The 7,251-nt window shown below is 53.6% G+C and overlaps 1 protein-coding gene across 1 annotated transcript in view; it reads left to right on the top strand.

Moving 5' to 3' along the window:
* Window positions 1-3,606: 3,606 nt before the first annotated feature.
* Window positions 3,607-7,251, top strand: part of LRRC3C (leucine rich repeat containing 3C) — a 13,909-nt gene continuing 10,264 nt past the window's right edge. Inside the window, exon 1 of the mRNA XM_015416332.1 lies at window positions 3,607-3,651. The gene's annotated coding sequence lies outside the window, so the exon portion shown is untranslated. The remainder of the gene's footprint in view (window positions 3,652-7,251) is intronic.

Genomic DNA, 7,251 nt, shown 5'->3' with positions numbered 1-7,251 from the left:
CGGAGTGGGAAAGCGGATGCCGGCGGCGCGGCGGCCGGATTGGCAGGAGGGACGGGCGAGGGGTGTGCGTGCGCGTCGCCTTCCCAGGTAAGGCGAGCCTGCCGGAGGCGCCTTTCCCGGGCGAGACCCCGGCTTCAATCCCCCGCAGCCGCACACGAGCTTCGCTTTCTTTTGCTTGCTGGGAGCCCTGATGGGAAATTTTTTTGGGGGGGGTGTCTCTGCTCCGCTCCGCTCCCCTCCATGGAGGCTGGGTTCTCCCCGTGACATCGGGAAGGCGGGTGGTGTTTGCGCGGCTGGGGGATCGAACCGGTCTGGTGCCCCCTGGCGGCTCTGAGAAAGCTGCCTCCCAGAGAGGGAGAGAGAATCGTGTCGACCCCCAAGTGCAAGAATTGGGGTGGGGGGTGGGTTTTGTGGCAGTCAGCCTTACCTGCGTGTCAGCCGCCCCGGCGTGTACATCTTTGCAGCCGCTGCCTCACTCCCCCTCGCCCCCCCTCCCCGTGCATGATGTCCTTTCCCAGAGAAATATTCAAATGGCATTCCCGTGTCGCTGGAGGGTTTTTGTGCTCAGATTTAAAGATAAAATAAAAAATAAACCCCCCTGCTTCTTTTCCGGCATCTTGTCACGGATTTCAGTCGCATAGGCGGCATGTCTGCATCAAGGGTTTCGGGCATCCCCCCCCCCCCAATAATAAGAATCGATAAACCCCGCTAAGACTCTGTCATGCTGGCTGGATCCCGTATCAAAGATCTGTGCTGTTCTCTTTTTGGGTTTTTTTTTTTTTTTGATGTCAGCGTAGTGGGATAGCGTCTGTGCACTCACATGGCATAGGCATGATTCAAATTTCCCTGATTTCTCCTCCCTCCCCCCATACACACACACTTAGCATGCTGCTTTTGGGAGACCACACTTTATATACAGCCGTAAAATACAGTATAGTCTTAGATGGCGGAATGGGGAAAGACCCCCTTGGACAAATGCATGTGGAAGGGACCAGATGGGCTGCCTCTGCCTGCAAAGAAATAGTGGGAATTGTGGCCGTGGCAAAGAGAAAAGGGGTGTGTGGCGGGATGGGCCATTTTTCGGCGAAGGGAAACCTGCAGTGTGTCCTCGGAAGTTTGCTTCCTCCCCCCTCCAAGGCAGAGGTGAATGTGCTGCAGTTTCAAGGGTACCTGCAAATAGAATGCGGGGAAGCTTTGGTGGGATACAGGCGTTTTCCAGAGAGACTCCTGGGGATTTTTTTTTTCTTTTTGGAAAATACCTGTCTTCCCATGAAATGGGAAAGGCGAGGCGTCACAATTCCTACCTTGATGATGTGTACAGGGAAGGCATGGGTTCTGGGCACATGCACCTCGAAGCAGAGGGACTTCGGGAGTGGCCTTGGCCTTATCAGTCAACGCCGGCACCCCCCAGTGCTAATTCGCAATCGGATTCACGAGCTGCCAAGTTCAGGGGAACTGTAAAGATTCAGTCTCGGGGAGTTCCTTCCTGGACCACTGCTCTCAAAATTCAGCCGCAGTCACTTCAGAAGCCCAAGAGCCTTATGTTTTACGCCAGGGGGTGCCAACCTCGAGGGCACCCCTCTGCCCATCCCCTTGTGGGCCGAGGGATCCCTACGTGTCTGTCGTTGAATCCCGCCACATGGCAAGGTCACGTTCTGTGGCTCAGGACTCAGCTGGTGGTGGGCTCTGGTCAGCTCTGTTGGATTTCACCGATGCTTCCTTGGATGCTTCCAGAAGGCACCCAGCATGCCTTTGGTCGCAAATAGCAGCGAGGGGCGGAAACAACCAGTGAGGGCAGCGGGACGCTTGTCTTTCATGGAAGCTGATCGGTCACACGACCGGACTTCTTTTTGAGGGGCCCCTTATGAGCTTCCGAAGAATCGTGGGGGTCCCCAGAAGACGGTTTGAAAAGAAACCCCCATGTGATGATGTATCTGTAGAGGCCTAGGCTGTAGTGGCACCAGTTGGAGGAAGCAGCTCGAGGCGGGAAGGTGTGGGTCAGCCCCTCAAATTTGTTAACATGTTTTAATTCCCCAGGGGATTCCTCCCCCTCAAGAGCTCAGGGTAGGGGCGTGTGGTTCCCTCCTGCCTCCATTTTTATCTTCACAACAGCCCTGTCAGGTAGATTAGCCTGAAAAGGGGGAGAGGGGCTGGCCCAGGGTTACCTGTCGAATTTCGTGGCTGGTGGGGATTTGAACCTGGGTCTCCCCAGCCCTCTCTGACTCCCAGTTCGGCTGGGTCAGTGAGATTTTCCATGTGGATCCTGCACTTGGAAAACAAAATCAGAGTTCTGCACCCAGAGAGTCGTCTTTTTCTGCAACCTGTATAGATCATGCCGGGTACTGCATGGTGGGATGGCCCAGACTGGCCCGATCTCGTCAGATCTCAGAAACTAAGCAGGGTCAGCCCTGGCTAGTGTTTGGAGGGGAGGCTGCCAGGGAAGCCGAAGGTTTCTGCGCAGAGACAGGAAATGGGAAACCTCCGCTGAAGACTCTTGGCTCGGAAACCCCGTGAGGTCACCACGAGTTGGCTGCTACTTGGTTCAGGCCCCAGCTTATTTTGCACCCTAGGCGAGGATCCCTTCTGGTGCCCCCCCCTCATGCGCCCCCCATTTCCCAAAAATAAATGCATTTTAGGAAGAATGAAAAACACAAATAATCAAGAAACTCCCAGAGTATGGGGCCGGGTGCAGTTTGGCGCCCCTAAGGGTCAGCCCGCTCTAGGCGATCACCTAGTTCGCCTAGTGAGTGAGCCGGCCCTGACTTGATGGCACTTTCCTCTGTCAAGGCAGGGTTCTCCTGCGGGGCACGGGGATTAGCAACACTGAAGCCCTGCCCTGTGCCCAGTAGAGATGCCCCTGCTGCCTAGATAACGTTCAAGCTTAGGTTATTATTGGGATCTGTCTGAAGCAGGGGTCATTTCCTGCTGGAGTGCACAGGAGCGGAGCTCCGGCAGTGAAGAGCCCAGGGGGCAGGCACATGCAACGAGCCCCACCCCCTGCTCCCAGCAGCCCTCAGTCAGAGCAAGAAACAGCCAGGTAAGCTGCAGAGCCCCCCCGCCCCCCCCGGTCCAGAACAGTCCAGTGGCACCTTTAAGACCAGGTTTTATTCAGGTACAAGCTCTCCCTCTTCTGCGAGGACAGATCTGCACGTTTCTCCCCCCCCCCCAATAGCTAGGAATCCGAAACACTCCAGTGGAGCCTGAGCGGTGGGTGTTGCCTTCTGACATGATTCTGGTGATGTCAGGGGGTGTGGCATATGCAAATAAGTTAGGCTAATGAGTTATGCTAATTAGCTCCTGCACCTCTTTTCCTACAAAATTACCCCTGGTCTGAAGGAAATGCGTGCTGATGTTTTTGGACTTGCCGCACCCTGGACCGCTGCAAAATACCGTGCTGTGTGAAGCAGCCGTGAGAGGCACCCAGCTTTGCTTCCAATCGACCCTTTGCATGTTTAACAAACGTCCTTCACGTGCTCTTTTTCCCTCTACCAGGTACAGCTCCAGCGGAGTGGTGCCCAGTCCGTTCCCGTCCTGCTTCCTTGACCTCCGCGGTTCCACACACCGTTGGGTACTTCCCTTGTGACATGGGGCGTGTTTGGTGTCTGGCTGCTCCTCTCTGGCGGCTTGCGGCGAAGAGAGTCCCGTGGCGTAGTAAGCGCACCCGTTGGCTTTTACACACTTTGTCTCTCCCCACTGCTTTCCTGGGATCGAATGTTTTGAACATTGATGGGGTCTGAACTGGCAGAGACTGATCAAGAGAGAGATCTTGGAGTTGTAGTAGATAACTCACTGAAAATGTCGAGACAGTGTGTGACTGCAATAAAGAAGGCCAATGCTATAGTGGGAATTATTAGGAAGGGTATTGAAAACAGATCAGCCAATATCATAACGCCCCTATATAAATCAATGGTGAGACCTCATTTGGAATACTGTGTGCAGTTCTGGTCACCACACCTTAAAAAGGATATTATAGCTTTAGGAAAAGTGCAGAAAAGGGCAACTCGAATGATAAAAGGGTTGGAACACTTTCCCTATGAGGAAAGGTTAAGGCGCTTAGGGCTCTTTAGCTTGGAGAAACGAAGACTGAGGGGTGACATGATTGAGGTTTATAAGATTATGCATGGGAAAGAGCAGGTAGAGAAAGAGGTACTTTTCTCCCTTTCTCACAATACAAGAACTCGTGGGCACTCCATGAAATTGCTGAGCGGTCGGGTTAGAACGGATAAAAGGAAGTACTTCTTCACCCAAAGAGTGATTAACATATGGAATTCACTGCCAGAGGAAGTGGTGGCGGCTACAAGCATGGACGCCTTCAAGAGGGAATTAGATAAGCACATGGAGCAGAGGTCCATCAGTGGCTATTAGCCACAAGGTATAGATAGGGGCTCTGGGGCAAGTGATGCTCTGTCATCTTGGTGCTGGGGGGGGGTCAACAGTGGGAGGGCTTCTAATGTCCTGGCCCCACTGCTGGACCTCCTGGTGGCACCTGGTCTTTTTGGCCACTGTGTGACACAGAGTGTTGAACTGGATGGGCCTTTGGCCTGATCCAACATTGGCGTATCTTATGTTCTTATGAACAGAAGTTACTGGGGCTTGCGTGCGTGGACTTGCAACACTGCTGGGTTCCCGCTAGAATCCTGGAAGCCACAGAGCCACCATGGTGCAGGGGTCAAAGCGTCAGACTAGGGTCTGGGAAATCCAGGTTCGAATCCCAGCTTGTGCCGTGGGAGCCTGCTGGGCGACCTTGGGCCAGTCACCCCCTCTCAGCCTAACCTGCTTCACAGGGTTGTTGTGCAGATAAATCGGAGGAGAGGAGAATGAAGTAAGCCACTTTGCGGTTATAGGCAAAGTATAAATATAATAAAGTTCACTCTCCAGACATACCTCTCTCTCCTTCCCCCTTGTTTCTCAACTTTAAAAGGATACCGGGTAGCTGTGGGTAGAAGTTTTGGAGGAATGGAAACGGATTGTGGGGGAGCAGCCAGCTCCCATGATGCTCCTGTGCTACTCTCCCAGGTGGTTTTTTTTTAAAAAAAAAAGCACCATATTTTGTGGCTGTTGGTACCACAAAACGCCTCTTCTCTTCTCACAGCACATTCATGATTTTGTCACACTTAGGGTGAGAAAGAATAGTGAAACCCCGACCTGGCTGTCTTCCAGTTTCTAAAAGTTTCCCTGTCTGGTTCTCTGGAAAACGTTTCATATTCACCCTAGGCAACTAAACGAACTGCGGTTTACGGTTCTGCGCTCCGCAGCGCTCTGAAAGTTGGGACAGTTTGAAAGTGGTCGTGAAAACGAAACAGGTGGATGATACGGAGTGGGCGCAGAGGTCATTTCGGGGGGGATCGCTGGGATCGCAGTTCCCCCGGGTGAGGTACGGGGGGCGGGGCACATGATGAAGCCCCGCCCCCTGCTTCTGGCCCTCATTCAGCCAGGAGGAGGCAGGAGAAGAGGGAGGGTAAGTTGCTTCCTCCCTGCCTCTCCCCGCCCCTGCCTGCCTGGGGCCAGGGAGGGCCTTTGCGGGGCTTCCCCGCACTCCCGCCGGCCTTGCAGGTCCACCGCCGGGCCCCTCATGGGGCTCGGCAGTGGAGCTGCAAGGCCGGCGGCGGCCGGGACCGTTGGGGGCAGGGGATGTGGCCTTATGACACACTTCCAGTGATGTCAGGGGGTGTGGCATATGCTAATGAGTTATGCTAATGAGTTCGCCTAGCTCTTTTTCTACGAAACGACCCCTGAGTGGGCGAGACTGTTCCATTGACTTTGCGTTGCTTTCCTAGAGATCTAGCCAATGCTCCCTCTAAGCCGTGGGGTCTTGTGAGCGAAAATTCTACTTTGTGAGCCACTGGCATTAAAATTGTGAGTAGCGAGAGATTTGGCTACGGCGTGAGTTTGCTCTGGAGCCATCCCTTCCTGAGCGAAGACAGAAACGGAGGCTAAAACACTTTGAGCTAGCTCACACCAGCTCAGCTTAGAGGGAACACTGGATCCAACCACCCTAATATCTGAGCATCCCTTTTTTGCATCTCCCCTCTCCCCCCAGTCTTTCCAGGGGGCTGGCTCCAGCACCGTGCTGGCTCCCTTAACGTGCTTAATTGGCGCGTTTATTGTCGGAAGGGCTTTCCCCATCCCTGCTGGCGCTCCAAGATAAAGCGACTCATCGTTCGCGGAGGCACTCAGCGAAATCCCTTGCCTCACTTAATGGGATTGCCTTCCTGGCAAAGCCCCATCCCTTGAAAGGGAGGGGAGACCCAGGCAACTTAGGCTGACTCCTTTCATGGATCTCAAGACCAAATTAGCTCATAAAACACCGCTGGCTCCAAGCCTCTTTCCGCGGAGCCCGAGGACAGTTTTGTGAGACTACCGGGGAGCGTAATTGGGCTTCCAAAAGCGGGTAGAGGCTCACTGAGAGGAGGTTTTGGGTAGCGTCGCCTTCTTCCCGGCCACACGGATTAAAATCACGCCGTACCTTTTGTTCAGGCCAACTAGGGCTCTTTTTGTAGCAGGAAGCCCTTTGCATTTTAGGCGACACGCTCCCTAATGTAGCCAATCCTCCAAGAGCTTACAGAGCTCTTCTTACAGGGGCTACTGTAAGCCCTTGGAGGATTGGCTACATTAGGAGGGGTGTCGCCTAATATGCAAAGGAGTTCCTGTTACAAAAAGAGCCCTGTATACTGGCCAATCAAAGTTTTTGCTCAGAGCCAGTGTGGGATTTCCTATCTGCTGCCCAGTCCCTCCTTGGATAGTGAGATTCGTGTGGGAATATGTGGACTGCATCTGGAGATGAGGAACTCTGTGTCGGTTCTGCTTGTACCTAGAAGCAGACTGGCAGCCGGTGCAGAGCTTTTCAAACGTGGAAATGTCACGCGCCTCTGCTGGCAGACTGGCTGGCTACCATGTTCTGAATCAGCCGAAGCTTTGGAACAGTCATCAAGGACAGCCCCCCATGCAGCGCAAATTGTAGTAGTCCAACCTCTGAATGAATGGTCGCATCTGGTCACATTTCATTTGCATTGCATTCCAGGGATTGTTTTCCAAAGGTAATACCAGTGCTGGTGGTTGCGGTTGTGCTGCAGTTGTGCAGCAACCAATTGCTCGTGCTGACTAGTCGGGTCAGAATCTGCAGCTTTGCAGAGCCAGATGGAACCATATTGGCCCTGGTATCACCAGACCCCCTCCAACTTGGTTGATGCAATACCATTTCTCGCTATCTGCCACGGTAGCATTGCAGTGCAGCAAATGCCAGGTTAGCCA

This window comes from Gekko japonicus, unplaced genomic scaffold (genome assembly GCF_001447785.1).
Source record: "Gekko japonicus isolate JY-2015 unplaced genomic scaffold, Gekko_japonicus_V1.1 scaffold875, whole genome shotgun sequence".
Taxonomy (NCBI): domain Eukaryota; kingdom Metazoa; phylum Chordata; class Lepidosauria; order Squamata; family Gekkonidae; genus Gekko; species Gekko japonicus.
The sequence above is the reverse complement of the archived record's forward strand: the minus strand, read 5'-3'. Positions and strand labels throughout refer to the sequence as shown.